General features: G+C 51.4%; 1 long non-coding RNA gene across 3 annotated transcripts; it reads left to right on the top strand.

The window, feature by feature from the left end:
• Window positions 1-2,318: 2,318 nt before the first annotated feature.
• On the top strand, window positions 2,319-15,496 carry LOC125149211 (uncharacterized). 3 transcript variants are annotated; one of them, XR_007145842.1, is made up of 3 exons: window positions 2,319-2,525; window positions 3,854-4,084; window positions 14,742-15,496. It is a non-coding gene; the product is annotated as an uncharacterized LOC125149211 (long non-coding RNA). The 3 variants fall into 3 exon arrangements; XR_007145844.1 differs by lacking the exon at window positions 14,742-15,496 and adding an exon at window positions 5,231-5,423; XR_007145843.1 differs by lacking the exon at window positions 14,742-15,496 and adding an exon at window positions 4,911-5,114 and having other exon boundaries at window positions 2,320-2,525.
• The last annotated feature ends 648 nt before the right edge of the window (window positions 15,497-16,144 follow it).

Raw genomic sequence — 16,144 nt, 5'->3', positions numbered from 1 at the left:
GGAATCCTCCCCAAGGATGGACAGGGAGTACTGACCAGGGAGGCCTTACCCACCCTCACCTCGCCCCACCCCATCAAGTGCCCCACCCACTCTTGTTTGGCCCCGCCTCCTTTCATGGTGGTCTCTCTCCCTGTCAGTGAACCCTGACCCCCCTTAAGTCACATGACCCGACCTCTCCAGTCTCTGCTCCTCCTGAAAGTGGTGCTTGTCCCTGCCCTGTCCACAGTCCCCTGCTCATGCTCAGGCCCACTCTGACCTCAGAGCTCCTCTGATGCTCCCACCCCCTCCGGCACCAAAGCCTGACTCCCCAGGAAGTCCCCATCCCAACTCACCATCACCCATGCGGATTTCCATAGGAATTCTAGAATCAGCTCATCTATTTCTGCAAAAAGGCAGTTGGAAGTCTGATTGCCATTGCATTGAATTTGTAGATTGCTTTGGAGACTGTCGCCGTCTTAACAACAGTAGATTCTGGAATGACACAGCCTTCTCTCTCTGGATGCTAAGAGCAAAAGGAATATTCCAACAGCAGTGAGATGGCCTTCACTTATAATAAAGGATGGGCCTTTGGGGAGGCCCAGGGATTCATTTCCAGGAGAGAGTGCTTCGTGCAGATGGCTAGGCATCTGACTCTGAAGAATCTGTGAATTAAGGGAAACTTTGGCATTTAAAATAGACACGGACTCGATCCACCCCACCCCCCATATTCCCCAATCTTTCCTGCACTATTCTCTACAGAGACAATTGGTCAGGTCTACAGGGTGCTTAAGGGTGCAGAATCCTTGACTAGAAACTAGAAATCACGGGGGATTGGAGTGCAGGGAGGTGATGGGGGTGGGGAGGATTTCCCAGTTCTCTCTGCGCTAATGAGGTGGCTCCTATGGAGACAGTATCCAGGGGACACTGGACCATGAGCACAGGCCAATCAGGTCACCTCTCAAGAACCCAGCACAGACTGAACAGCGCGTCCGGCTGTGTGTCTGTCCCTGCGCTACAACCTGAGGCCACCCTGTTCATCCCTCCACCCCAGGAAGGTGGGTCAGGAGACAGAGGTATCCGGGGGAGTCCAGACCGAGCTCCCTGCCGCCTGCAGGATTGGGTGCCTGTTTTGAGTGAGGCGGAGAGGAGCCCGGGACGTGCTGTGTCTATGCGGGGGGCTCAGAGGCTGCAGGCTGCCTCAAGGCTTCGAAGCCAGCACGTGTCCTGCTCTGACTGTGGTTTACTCCAGGACTGACTGACAGCACAGCCACAGGAAGCCACGTAGATGTGTCCCAAAGAGCTGACGGTGTAAGTTGGGGGAGTTCCTTTTTAATAGCCAATTGCTGCTTGTTGTAAAAGATAATTAGTTCTCACTGTTCATTATGTGTCTCCTTGAGGTTTGGGGAAGAACATCATTTTAGTTGCGTATAGTATGGGTTTGCTGGAGACCTGAAGACTGTTTTTAAGGTTAGCCTCTGGGGATAAATGTACAGCCTTGCCTACTGGCCCCCGGGTATACGGGGCTCTTTGTCCGGCTCTGGGTAAAGAAGAGAATGGGGAGAGCCCATGGGGAGCATCCCCCGCGCCCTAAGCTGCACCCAGGCTGCTGAGGGGCTCAGGCCCTGATGCCCGGACAATGCAGCAAGTGGTCAGAGCCCAACCCGACAGGTGGGGTCCCAAGCCTGGCGCTGACACAAGAGCTGTGTGCTCCTGGAGGGGTCCTCGCTGCCAAGGCCGTGGCCTCCTTTTTTGAAAAGCAGGAGAACGGCCCATTCTGGAGGGATCATATTCAGCCATTCAGCCAGCTCCTATAATAGACCCAGGAGGATCCTCCCTCCAGCAGTCTCAGACCACGTGGTCGCGGACTCTCCCCATGGAGGGGGGGGGGGAGGCGGATCACTTGACAAGGTCCCAGCCAATCAGCGCCCTGCCCTCCCGAGGCACGTGATTGGCTCAGACACAGGGGTGTGGCTCCATCAGGGCCAATCAGGTGCCAAGACACTTGGCAGCAGGGTCCTGATCCGTCTGCCTCAGCCTGCTCCCCATCCTTCCCTCCCGCTCCCTTGTCCCTCATCTCAGCGAGGCCACCTCCACAGCATCGGAGCCAGACTGTCCCTGCCCTCCCCTCCTGGCCACCAGCCCTCCCCACAGCCACTCCAGCAACCCCACATCCACTTTGGCACAGTGACCCTCCAATTCGGGGAAGGTCCTGGATCCTTCTCTGCTCCCCTCCAACCCTTCCTGCCCCACTGCCTCCCCCCTTCCGCTGCCATAGCCTGGTTCCTGGTCTTGCACCCCCCCTGCCCATCATGGCCCTTAGGGTTCCCTTTGAATTTCCATCCCAGCGCGGTAAGAACCCGGGGCCCTGACGTTCTGTTCTCTCCTAAGTGGCAGTTGGACTCTCCCCATGACCCCGCAAGTGTACGTGCTGACCTGTCTCCACGCACAGGGAGTGTTCCAGACTGTGCTCACCTGGGTCTCCATCAGCTCTTCCCCGCTGCAGCCAGGCTCTGAACACCTGGGAGATCACCTGAGGGCTGGGAGGGGTAGGCTCTGCTGAGGCCCAGGGGCGGGAGAGGAAAAGGAGCAGACAGAGCTCTGGGAGACCTCACAGATGCCCTGGGATGGATGGGGGAGCCCCTGGGGAGGCCGCCTAGGGACGGGAGTGCCCCCCACTCTAGTCAGGAGATGTGAGTTCCTGCCCCAGGGTCCATAGTACTCTCATTCTGCAGGCAAGGAAACTGAGGCACAGAGAGGTTAAATATCTCTCCTGAGGCACCCAGCAAATGGGCAGAGTCAGGATTTGAACCCAGGGTGGTCGCTTCAGGGGTCTCACTCACCGTGTGCGGAGCTCACAGGCTAAGTGGGGGGCTACTCAGAATGGAAGAGGGGCGCCTGGGTGGCTCAGTCGGTTGGGCTTCCACTTTGGCTCAGGTCATGCCCTCAGGGTTTGTGGTTCGAGCCCCGCATCGGGCTCTGTGCTGACAGCTCAGCGCCTGGCACCTGCTTCGGATTCTGTGTCTCCCTCTCTCTGCCCCTCCCCTGCTTCTGCTCTGTCTCTCTCTCAAAAAATAAACAAACATTTAAAAAAACAATTAAAAAAAAAAAAAAAGAATGGGAGAGGGTAGGGTGCAGTCCAGAGGAGCAGGGATGGGGATTCTCTGCAGGAAGGGAGGTGGGAAAGAGGCTGTTACCGGGTAGCTGCACAAGTTCACGTCTGTGTGTAAGGAAGTGTCAGTCTTCAGACATTTGCCGCGAGGAGGGGAGCAGTCACATGGAGACACTGAGGCCCGAGAGGTGCAGTGATGTGTTTCATGGACAGGTGGGCAGGTGGCCAAAGGGAGGTGGGGATGGGCACAAAGATGCCCGGGGCCCCCATCTGTGCTCGGCGTCACTAGGGACGATTAAATTGCTTACATCAGGGGTGCCTGGGTGGCTCTGTTGGTTAAGTGTCCGTCTTTGGCTTAAGTCATGATCTCATGGTTCATGAGTTCAAGCCCTGCGTAGGGCTCTCTGCTGTCAGCACGGAGCCTGCTTCAGATCCTTTGTCTCCCTCTCTCTCTACCTGCATTCTCTCTCTCTCACAAAAAGAAATTAAAAATAAATATTAAAAAAAAATAATTACAGAGGCACCTGACTGGCTGGCCCAGTCAGTTAAGTGTTGGACTTCGGCTGAGGTCATGATCTCACGGTTTGTGAGTTCAGGCCCCACATCAGGCTCTGTGCTGACAGCTCAGAGCCTGGAGCCTGCCTCAGATTCTGTGTCTCCCTCTCTCTGCCCCTCCCTCCTCTCTCTCAAAATTAAACATTAAAAAAAATTTTTTTAATTACATTGAATGTTCCTCAGTTGCACTGACACATTTTAATTTCTCAGTAGCACCGTGCCTGTGCCTACATTTGTGGCAGCGTGTGGGACAGCACAGTTACGGAGAGTAGGTGGAGGCCCTGGAGAGTCTGAGCAGGAGGACACGGCATGACATATGCTGGGAAGGGCGCCCTACGCGGCCACGCGGGGAGCTGCAGGGGTGTGCACAGAAGCGGGAGCTCACGGACCTTGTGCAGGAAGGATTCAAAACAAGGCATCAAGGCATGAGAGAACTCCAAGGTAAGATTATTATCATTTTAATTGGGTGTGATCAAATTTAATTTTTTAAATGTTTATTTACTTTTGAGAGAGGGAGAGAGCACGAGCAGGGGAGGGGCAGAGAGAGAGGGAGACAGAGCATCTGAAGCAGGCTCCGCTCTGACAGCACAGGGCCCGTTGTGGGGCTCCAACCCAGACACCGTGAGATCATGACCTGGCCAAAGTCAGAGGCGTAACCGACTGAGCCACCCAGGCGCCCCTAGGGTTTTATTTTAATGATTTGCATTTGAGAATGAAATACCGATCTGTTGAGTCACCCATGACAGTAAACAGACCTCCCTGATGGAGACCTCCCTGCTGACCTGTGACCACCGGTGACTGATGAGCAGGGCTGGGAGGGATGTCCCGACGACAGGCACCCTCTAATGGCAACTCCTTGTAACTAGCTCAGGGCTGAGGCACAGGTAGCTTTGCCCCCTGTGGTGCACACTCGCTGTCCCTGTAGGAGGCAGACATGAAGCAGAAAAGCAGGAGCCCGAAAGGCGCAGACACCCCGCCTCCAAGGGCCAAGCCACACCCCTCTGACCAACCTGGGAGGACTGGGTGATCTTTTTCAATAGTCGGGTCCTCATAGAGCAGGGATTGTGTCCCCTCAACCTCCCTCTTGTTGAGCTGGGTGGATGCATTCAAGGCTTTTCACTGTTGTTGGAATTATATAAATCCTGGCAGGCTAATGAGCTGGGGGGGGGGGAGGGTGTGGGTTCTAGGTGGTTTAGTTTTCAAAAGCAGTCAAACAAAATAGGTATATGTTATGCTTGGCCCAAGGCTAACTTTCTAATTAAAACAGACTGCAGGTGGAAAAAAAAAAAAGCAAATAAATACAGCAACAATTATGCATGTGCACATGTGTTCGGAGAGGAGATGCAGGAGGGAGATGCAGGAGGCAGAGTGATTGCCTGCCAGGAAATGAGCACTGGGCTGAGGGTGCAGGTCCCAGAAGCAATGAGGCTACAGGAAGTGGAGCTGCGTTAATGTTCCTGCCATGGCCCTCAGAAGGGCAGTGAAGAGGGGAGAGACGCCTGGAGTCTTGCAGGAGACAGGTGTTTGTCTCCAGAATTCTCTGCCCTATGTTGGGAGGTAATGTTTCTTCTCCTCTGTCCTTGTCAGGTAAAGATCGCTCAGTGCATATTTAGGTCCTGAAGGGCCTACCTATGAGATGGCCACCAGGGGAGAGGGGCAGTGACCATGAAGAAATCCGCCCACACACGTGGAAGATCCCTGACCTCAGCCAAGTTGTGCCCTGGGTAATCAGGGATGAGCCCCCCAAAGTGTATGTTACGTGAGGTTCCCAAGGTGGTGGCCTTCAGCCACTCCCCCCCCCGAGCCCTCTCTGTCCTCCCAGAAGCCCCTCAAAAGTTCCCTCACTCACATGCCGACTTCACCCCTGTTCCCCTGTCCCCCCCCCCCCCGTGGAATCGCCCTCAGCAGTTCTGTCCAGGACCAAGTAGCTTTCAGGGCCAGGCTGGCCGTTGGTGCTGTCCAGGGTGCTGAACGCCGCCGGGACACCAGGGTGGGGACAGTACCCTCAGCCCACAGGTGGACACGTGCGGGGATCCAATAGCAGAACTGACTACTGTTTTACTGTTTCCTTCATGCCCTAAATCCAACCGGTAAGAGCTTGAAAATACAGGATGGAGAGATTTTCTGACTAAAATGATGCTTCTGAGCTGAAGCCTGGGGAGATAGTACTTTATGCTGAATGTCCTCAGAGATAGTGCAGATTCTGAGACACAGCACATCACCAGCTTCACTCAGAAGTCTGCAGGCTGAAGATCCGTGGCAGTGGGAACAATGCTGATGTGGTTATCAACCCGCTCAGCAAATGTTTATCCACTCCTCCCGATCATAACACTGTGCTGGGCGGACATTCAGGGGCTCGCAAAGAGACGTAAGGTGGGGTCTGAATCTGGAGGGTTAGAGACAATCGTGAGTCAACATTAAGTATAGAATACTAAAGATGAGGTGACACATATTACAATGCTGTCACCATCTAGCTGGTAAATTTAGGAAGTAACTGGTTTTGTCAGGAACTGGCGTCCTGGGAGCTCACTGCGGAGTCTGGGGTTGAGAAGTGTTAACAGGACACCTTCATGTTACGCCTAGTTTCCTATCACGATCCCACATCTCCGTGAAGGTTAACCTAAGACTTATTGTTGTTACTGGAGCTTTGGAAGAGGGTCATCCATGAGCAGTATTAGCCTCAAGGAAAGGAGAAAAATGTGTTAGTACTTAGTCATAGTGTCAGATAGCAACCATGTTTCCCTGCATGTGTGTGTGTCTCTCTCTCGGCCACATGCATGCGATCTTCTGCTTCTTTCTATGTGCAAATACCGATATTCTGTACCTCACACTGGCTCTTCCCCATGGACCCCAGGTACTGACTTCTGTAGAGATTCACACTTCCAACATAATGCACGAGCACATAATAGGTAATGTCCTTCCCTCTTGGTTCGAGTCTAGAGTTCTCCATTTGGTGCAGTGATGTCAGCAGTCTGGCTCAGGCCAATTACCACAGTGAGGAGAAGGCTCTGTTGAGAGGGTTGCAATTACGTGGTTGGGAGACGCCTCTTCCGTGGTGTCTGTTCTGGGGCCACTGGATGATAAACAGTGGCTGCACGAGTGAGACATTACCGAGCACCTGCACGTGCCCCTGACCCAGCGTTTTTACGAGTGAGATCCCGTTTCGTTCTTAAAACATCATTGCGAAGTGCCTCAATTTTACAAGTGATTGATATTCAGAGAGAAAAAGTTAATTTTCCATGCTGATTCGCCCGCTAGGTGGTGGGACTGAGGTTCTCATCCAGCTCTTTCTTTTAGTGCCATCTGCCTCCTATGCGGCCAGTGACAACAAGCACAGTTATTAAGCCTCTGCTTTTAATGGTCTTCCTAGGACACTTGCAAGTTGTTCTTTTCCATAATGGCATTTCCAAATTGCACTCACAGGTCTCCTTTGTGATTTTTCATCTGCTTTCTTGTGTACATGGATGGCTTGCTTGAAACCCTTTTACATATTTTCATGGGCTACAGAGGGGTAAACAGTGTCAACCACCTCTATGAACAGCATGTTTCTGTCACAAGGCGAGCCAAAGTGTGTGACCCCTGACCTTTGGGAGGAAAGATGAGCAAACACACACACGCACACTCACACACAAACACACATACAAATACACATACAAACACACACCCGTGCACACTCACACATACACATTCATACACATATGCACGCACATACACAAACCACCTGTGCACACACACTCACACAAATACACACATGCGCACACACACAAACACACATGCACGCACAAGCACGTATACACATACAAACACATACCCCTGGGCACAGTCACACACACATACACATACGAACCCAAATGCACACAAGAACACAAACACATCCACTCACATGTACACTCATGTAAATGCACATGCACATGCACATTCATGTAAACACCCATGCATGCACACTCACACACACATGCACACTCACACACACACACACACACAGACACCCATGCACGCACATGCACACTCACACAAACACACGTGCATACTCACACACAAACACACATGCACACACAAACACATACCCCTGGGCACACTCACACACACACACACACACACACAAATGCACACAAGAACACAAACACATCCACTCACATGTACACTCACGCAAATGCACATGTGCATTCACGTAAACACCCATGCGTGCACACTCACACACACACGCACACTCACACATACACATTCATACACATATGCACGCACATACACACAAACACCCATGCACAGGTACACACACTCACACAAACACACATGTGCACGCTCACGCATGTACAAACACACATGCACACACAGCACAATACACATACACACACCCATGCACACTCACACATACACATTCATACACATATGCACGCACATACACAAACCACCTGTGCACACACACTCACACAAATATACACATGCACACACACAAACACACATGCACGCACAAGCACATATACACATACAAACACATACCCCTGGGCACACTCACACACACATACACATACAAACACAAATGCACACAAGAACACAAACACATCCACTCACATGTACACTCACGCAAATGCACATGCACATTCACGTAAACACTCATGCATGCACACTCACACATACACATTCATACACATATGTACGCACATACACACAAACACCCATGCACATGTACACACACGTTCACACATACACATACAAACACACACCCCTGGGCACACATGCACACTCACGCACACATACACATAAATGGACAAATACAAATGCACACAAGCACACTCACACAAAAACATGCACATTCATAAATACACACCCACACAAACACCCATGCACACACACACACACACACACTACATGCACACTCATGCAAATACCCATGCACACACACACATATCCCCACTCACACAAACACCCATGCATGCACACTTACACACATGCACACACATGCACACTCACACAAGCACACCGTCAACTTCGAGGAGTCACCTCAATGTCTTTGGTTCCCCTTCCTTTTAAACATGCGCCTTCCTCTTCCCGTGTCTCAGGCAGCCTGGGCTCGGGCACTGTGTCACGTTTTTCCCGGAGGAAAGGAGCCAACACGCTCCTGCACCCTGAGCTGGGTGTGGCTGCATGGTTTATCATAAAACCCAAACAAGTCAACGCTTAGCTCATAAGAATGGCTCTCTAAGGGCTGAAGGCTACTAGATAGAGGAAAACAAGACACTACTGGTCAGGAGCTGGGTCTTCTTCTGCCCAGCACCACCCAAACTGGCGATAACTATGTGCCCTGTCCAGGGCTGGTCCTGTGTACCTGATGACACCTTAAAAGCAGCATGGCAAAAAAAAAAAAAAAAGCAGCATGGCATCCATGTACATAATATGAGTGGAGGAAGCTCCAAGTTCTGTCAGGGCCCAGATTTTTAGGACTAGGGGGTGGCCACTGCTGAGTTAGTGCTATGGCACCGTCACACCATCACAACATCCATCCATCCATCCATCCATCCATCTTAATCAAGCTCCCACTGTGTGCAAGGAAATGCTCCATCCTGCTGTGCAAACAAGAGGAAAAGAACTAAAGCTGTGATGGTCAGAAGAGGCCAGATGGCTACAGGAACAACAGGTCTGTGGCTTATTCATCGTTCGTGAGACGTGCCATCAGGGTCACGTGCAGGGAGCAGCACCATGTTGAATGCTGCCAGCTGCTGCGCCAGCAGGAAAGACAGTCCTCGGGGGGGTCTTGCATCGGCAATTAAATGCTCTGATTAGACATGGCACGTGTCATTTCCACTCGCAACTCCTCGACCAGAACCGGTCACTGTCCCCGCCCAACCACAAGGGACCTGGAGCGCAGTCCTTCCATGCAGAAGGTGAGAACCAGGCACACCTGGCCAACGTCACCACGACGCCCCCTGGGGGAAGTGGGCTCTTCCATCACGGTTTCTCCCCTGTGCTTTTTAAGGCTTGCACCTCACTCAGACCTGGAGTCTGGGGGCTGGGGCACCTTTTTCTGCCAATAGTTTGGTCCTGGGAGCCCTCTCTGTGGAGGATGGGGCCTGACATTGGTCCTTCTCTGTATCCACACTCCTGTAAGGACCAGACATGAGTCCATACAGGGCACTCACTGCGACAAAGGCTTTGGCAACTCCCCACCCGCAGTCCTGTGCTGTACAAACTCCCAAGCTGCCCATGAGCGACTTTCTTCCTGGGGCACACGAGTGGTGTCAGGCGACTAGGGTGGACGTATGGAAAGATCTTGCAAGGACCCTGGATTTTCCTGAGGCAGGCAGCCCATCTGCAGTTAGACTTACATGTGTAAGCCCGAAGACTCTGCAGGGTTCACCTTTAATCCGCGTCCTAACACTTGGTGTCACGTTTCTCTGGAACGTAGATTGAAATGTGTCACTTACTCTTTCACCAAAGAGGAGGCCGGCTTGTGATTGAATATCATGGGACCACCTTTCTGTCCTAATTCTCTCCAATATTTTGGTGGAGGTTCAGTGTGGGGTCTCCTCCTGGGGATGGGGGGTGGTGGCAAAGGAGCTGCTAAGCCCATTACCTCTAGAAGATGTATGTTTTCTCTCGGCTGCACAGTGCCCTTGGCCGATCTTGTACAGGATTAGGTATGCGAAAAGCACCAGCCACCTAAGAGAACTCTGTTTAGGGCTAATTATTTTATTTTATTCTCAACACCCATTTATTTTCCACGAGTGCCGTCAGTAACTCACACTATTCACTTCCTTGTACACTGTGTGTGTGGGGGGGGGGGTGTAGAACTGTGGCCCGGATGGCCGACACCCCATCTCACCTGCCTCGAGCCTTGGCCAAACGTCTCACACCTCTTGAGACTCAGGGACCTCCTCTGCTCAGTGACCTCAAAACACATGGCTCGCGGGGCCGCGATGAGGGTTAGAGATGGTGTGAGCTGATCCATGTTGGGTAGATTTCCATCTGTCTTCCCCGTGACTCTGGCCGGAGAGTTATGGCGGCTGGGGCAGCTCATGGGTAATCCAGGACATCTCTTCAGTTAACTTTCCCAAGAGATAAGGTCTTCTTCACCTTCTTTACGTGACTAGAGTTATGAACATAGGGAGGATGCTTGGGCAACAGCTCTGGTTCACTTCATCCCAATGTCCGTGTAATCTGTTCAGGAATTGGATATATCATTTTCAAAACCTTTCAAGGCACTGACCAGGAACACTAGCCAGGGTCTTATAAGCTTGCAACATTCAGACAGCTTGTAGAAACTCATTTTCTGTCATATTCATGAGAAGGATCGGAAGCTGTCCCACTGAAGTCAAGAACCTAGTGAAGATGGCTGATGTCACTGGCATGAACGATATTGCATGGAGATTCTGGATAACACAAGGACAAGAAAAAATGTGTAAATATTGAGAAAAGAGAGACATGATTATCCCTATTGACAGAGTGTACGATTGTCTACATAGGAAACACAATTAGTCAATACCACAAATCGTTAGGACTTAAAGGAAAATTCAAAATACAAAAATGAAAGCTGTCTTCATGATCAGCCATAACCCATGAGAAGATCCTACAGAAAAAGTAAGTTTCCCTTTCTACTAGCAGCGAGACCTTTAAGGTATGTGAGTCACCCTGGTGAACAGGTAAGCGTTTACAAAGGTGCCTGTAAAATATCCCTGACAAAAGGAAGCGGACATTTGCTGTTTCAAAGCAGAGAGCCTCAAAATTATATCGTTCAACGTCAACACCATTTCATGGACGTGACAGATGGATTCCAAGTTCATCTTGAAGAGAAAATCTGAGAACAGTAAAGACAAGAAAGGAAGAAGAGAAAAGGAAGGCGGTGACTCCCTCCCAGTGTCAAATATATAACCAATATGTCATACATACAGTAAGTGTAGTTGAAATAAATAGAGCAGATGTATCAATAGAACATAATGAAAAGTCCAGAAACAGACAGAAGCATGTAAGAAATTAACAGCCAAGAAAGGAGGTATTGCCAATCCATAAGGGATTGATGGCAATAAATGGTGTGGAGACACTTGTCTAGCATTGTGGGAAAATAGAATAAAATTAATCTTCAACCTCACATCATTTCCAAAAATAATTTTTAACATGGATTTAAGACCTACCTATAAAACAAAACTATAAAAAAAATGGGACAAAAATATAAGAAGATGTAACCTGCAGAGACAAAAGATCTTGGACAAGAAAAAAAATGCAAAAAGGTAAAATAAAAAAACACAGAAGCCTGACTACTGCAAAATTTAACATTTCTATAGGACTAGAGATACAGGCAGGAGATTACTCACGGGCTAGGAGAAAACATTCATACAGCACGGAGCGAGGGGTCCACGTGGACCGCGTGAAATCACCCTCATAGAGCAATCTGAGAAGGATAAGCAACCCAACAGAAATTCAGACAAAGAATTCAAACTCACACTTCACGGGAAAGAGATTACAGACAGCCAACAAACATTGTAAATGGTCAGCTCAGCAGGAATGAGGGAAAACAAGTTAAAACAAGGGTTTTCCCCACCTGTTTGATTGGCAAAAATGAGAAGTATTACATGGTGTATTAGCAAAGATGTGTGAAAACAGGATTCTTACATTCTGTTGGTGAGCATGTTTAACTTTGAATAGCTTTTGTGGAGAGCAATCTGGGTGTCTCCATTAGAGAGAAACCACACATGCCCTGTGGTTCACCAATCCTGCTTCTCAGAATCAACCCTGGAGGAGGGTTCACACGCGGGTGGAGGAGGTGAGAATTAGGATATTCCCAATAATGTTGACGGAAATAGGAACAGCCTGGAGGGCAAAAATGGAATTGAATGTCATGACAGGGTTAAATCACAGCGTTTGGTTAAAGGATGATGAGTCTGCTTAGTTCTGGCTCACCTGCTGGGACCGGACAGCCTTGGCCCCTCTGTGGGTGGAATAGTGTGATCTCGGGGCAGGGGCATGGAGGAAGCTGCCCCACCTCACGGTGACGCCCCAAGGCTGGATCCGGGTGGGTGAGTCCTTCAAGATGGTTTCTGCTGTGTGGACGGTTGAATCCCAGGAAAGGACTGTGTGTCCTCCCCGGCTCAGCCAGAGCAGCGCAGCGGGCAGAATTGGTGCTCAGGGTTCTCCCCTCAGGGGAGATTAGCTGACGTTTGTGGGGGTGAGTGGAGAAATGCCAGGGGTCCAGCCCGTGGGACATGGCAGCCTTGGTCAATGTGGCCCTGACCCGCCCATGCCATCGGCACACTGAAGACACACGGTCCTCTGCCCGGAGTGCCACAGGGGTCCTCAGCCCTCACATCGGGGCTCAGTGCCTTCACATGCCCACGCTGGGACTCAGATCCGTTCCCCCCGAAGTCTGAGGCAGAGAGACTGGCGAGGATTATGGGTTCCTATGTCGGAGCACATTTGAAATTGTAATGAGCAGGCTTGGTGATGCGTTGAATGTGTTTGATATCGACAGGAGAAATTACCCCTTTTCGAAGCCAGCTCTGTGCTTTCATAACACGCGTCAGATCAATGTCTAGAAAACAAACACAGTCACCAGGCGACTCGGCAATGCATCCTCAGGGGGAGCCCACCACAAGAAATGCTGCACGAATTAGCTGGGGGAACCACGCAGGTCTGTCCTCAGGGGTCAGCCAGAGGCTTTGCAGAACAGACCCCGAGCGCTGATGAGCTACAGGACCAAATAGAAACCTCCCACGGGCCCCAGCAGGTGGCCCCCACGGGGAAAGAACACAGGGATGTTTGAGCCCCTAAAGCTTTGCTACTCAGACCGGGGTCTGTGGACCAGGAGAACCAGCTCACCAGGAACTTAGAAATGAAGACTCAGGCCTCTTCCCTCCACATCTGCCCCTTCGGGGAATTAGAGCCCCTCCTGGGATCAGGGCACGTGGTTGACCAGAACAAAGGCTCCATTTCCCAGCCTCCACTGCAGCCTCAGGTGGCCATGTGACCAGGTCCTGGCCAACGCACTGTGAGCAGAGGTCATGGGAGGAACTTCCAGGTCATGCCCTGAAAGGATGGAGGTGAGCCCTTCCTCCCATTTTTCCACTCCCCTAGCCACATGAGGCCAGTCAGCCTGGGGTCACCACTACTCTTCTTGGCCCAGGAGAACCAAACAGATGGGGGATTTTGTAGGGTTTAGAGCAATGTAATTGTTTATCATGTGGTGACCACTTAACTCCCTGTGCCTGGGCTTCTTCAGTCGTGAAACACAGATGATGGTGATGGTGATGGTGATGTGACAATGATGGTGATGATGGTGATGATGATGATGGTGATGATGATGATGGTGGGTGATGATGATGATGATGGTGGGTGATGATGATGGTGATGGTGACGATGATGACGATGATGGTGATGACGATGGTGATGATGATGGTGATGATGATGATGATGGTGATGGTGATGATGATGATGGTGATGATGATGATGATGATGGTGATGATGATGGTGATGATGGTGATGATGATGATGGTGGTGATGATGGTGATGATGATGATGATGGTGATGATGATGATGATGATGATGGTGATGATGATGGTGGGTGATGATGATGATGGTGAGTGATGATGATGATGGTGAGTGATGATGATGATGGTGGGTGATGATGATGGTGGTGATGATGATAATGGTGATGATGATGATGGTGATGATGGTGATGATGATGATGGTGATGATGATGATGGTGATGATGATGATGATGGTGATGATGATGGTGGTGATGATGATGATGATGATGGTGATGATGGTGATGATGATGATGGTGGTGATGATGATGATGATGATGGTGATGATGATGATGGTGATGATGATGATGATTATGGTGATGATGGTGGTGATGATGATGGTGATGATGGAGATGATGATCATGAGGCGGATGATGAGGCCTCCTGCTAGAGAGAGGAGGAGAAGTGATGGAGTTGTGGGAGGATATGGAACATAAGGTGTACCTATTACTACTACCATCATTATTATTAATATCTCACACTCCTAGTGACATGGAGCTTTCCCTCACCCAGCAGCCGTCCCTCTTGTCCTGGACACATTTTTATAAGACAGGAGCTGAGCTCTCTTCCCACCTTCTCCTCAGCAGGAGTCCACCACAGGGGGCATGAACGTCCGCTAGGCAAGGAGGGGACACTGTGGGTCCCCTGACCCTGTACTGCAGGCCCGACTGGTCCAGCATCCTGAGAAGACTCATTAACCACGGACCCAGTTTCCTGCAGTAGCCCCAGGACCGGTGGTATTCACACTGCACTTGACTAAGGGCAGTCAGGAATAGACATCAGAGGGCAGGTGCTGAATCGCTTCGTTACTGAGCCACCAACGTGCCCACCTCCTGGGAAGTTTGTGGCTGCCACTGCAAGGGCGGTGGGGCTGGAGTCCCAAGCTGCTGTCTACACTGCAGGCACCTAAGTGTGGATGGGGAGGGCAGAGAGGGCAGAGCCTGCTGATTATTAAGAAGGCAGGGCACCTTTTCTTGCATTCAGTTGCATTCTGTCATCTTCCACGAATGCCTGCTACCTATGCCTGCAGACTTTTCCGGCAGGTTCTCCCTGTGCATGGGGTTGGGTGTGGGGGCTCTGCAGACAGCGCACGTCCCTCACCCTGTCTGGAAAAATGCCAAGCAAGTGTCACTGCTGATCTGTTCGTTGCCTTTTCACTTCTCTGTGCTGTTTCCACGCTTGGTGTGCAGTCCATCCGGAGGCTCTGAAACTCGCTTTCTCTCCCGCGTGTCTGCTCTGCTCCCTCCAGCAACCAGTGGAGATTTCTCTACTAAACTGAGCTCGGGACAAAGCTTTGTAAAACCAGAGACTCGGCAGGAGAAAGAAAGTCTAAATAAAATAATGTTCCTGGCAGAATCTCCATTTTAACACATTGCCCAGGATGGAGTCAAGCTGGAGAGATCTGTAACCAGCCTATTGATTTTTGCCCGGAGGTGGGGGGGGGGCATCGCTGCTGGGGGGGGCAGGGGCATTGGAGCACCTTCCAGTGTGCACAAGGGGTGGGGGTGGGGGTCCGAAGAACCCACAGGGCACAGCGGGCACTCTGCAGGTCTGAGATGTGGCACTTAGTGGGGGCAGCACAGAGGAAGGTGGGTGGGGCCTCTGCTCACCTGCCCCCCTCCTGCAGGGGCTCAGCAGGGGGTCCGCATCCAGATCTGGGCAGGGCAGCCCTGCACTGGGGGATCTTCCCTCCCCAGCGGCCCAGACCCCAGTCCTGGTCCCAGGACGGCACATTCCTCCAGAGCCGGTGTGACTGAAGGCAGAGCATGTGTCCCAGGCAGTGAGGGGCATTTGCGCCCCACTCGTCCATCAACCCTGACGGAGCCCCAGGGAGCTGGGCTCCTATCCCTGGTCAGCTCTGCGGGGGCCCCTGTAGGTCGTTGGGGGAAATCTCTGCGGTTTGGGGGTGATTGGAGCCCCGGGAGGCGAAGGGGCCTGACGATGGGGGTGACTGGAGGCTCTTGGGACATGGGGCGGGGACATCCCGGGA

The sequence above is a fragment of the Prionailurus viverrinus genome, chromosome D3 (genome assembly GCF_022837055.1).
Source record: "Prionailurus viverrinus isolate Anna chromosome D3, UM_Priviv_1.0, whole genome shotgun sequence".
In the NCBI taxonomy this organism is placed as follows: domain Eukaryota; kingdom Metazoa; phylum Chordata; class Mammalia; order Carnivora; family Felidae; genus Prionailurus; species Prionailurus viverrinus.
Note: the sequence above shows the minus strand (reverse complement) of the source record. Positions and strands in the feature narration are given on the sequence as shown.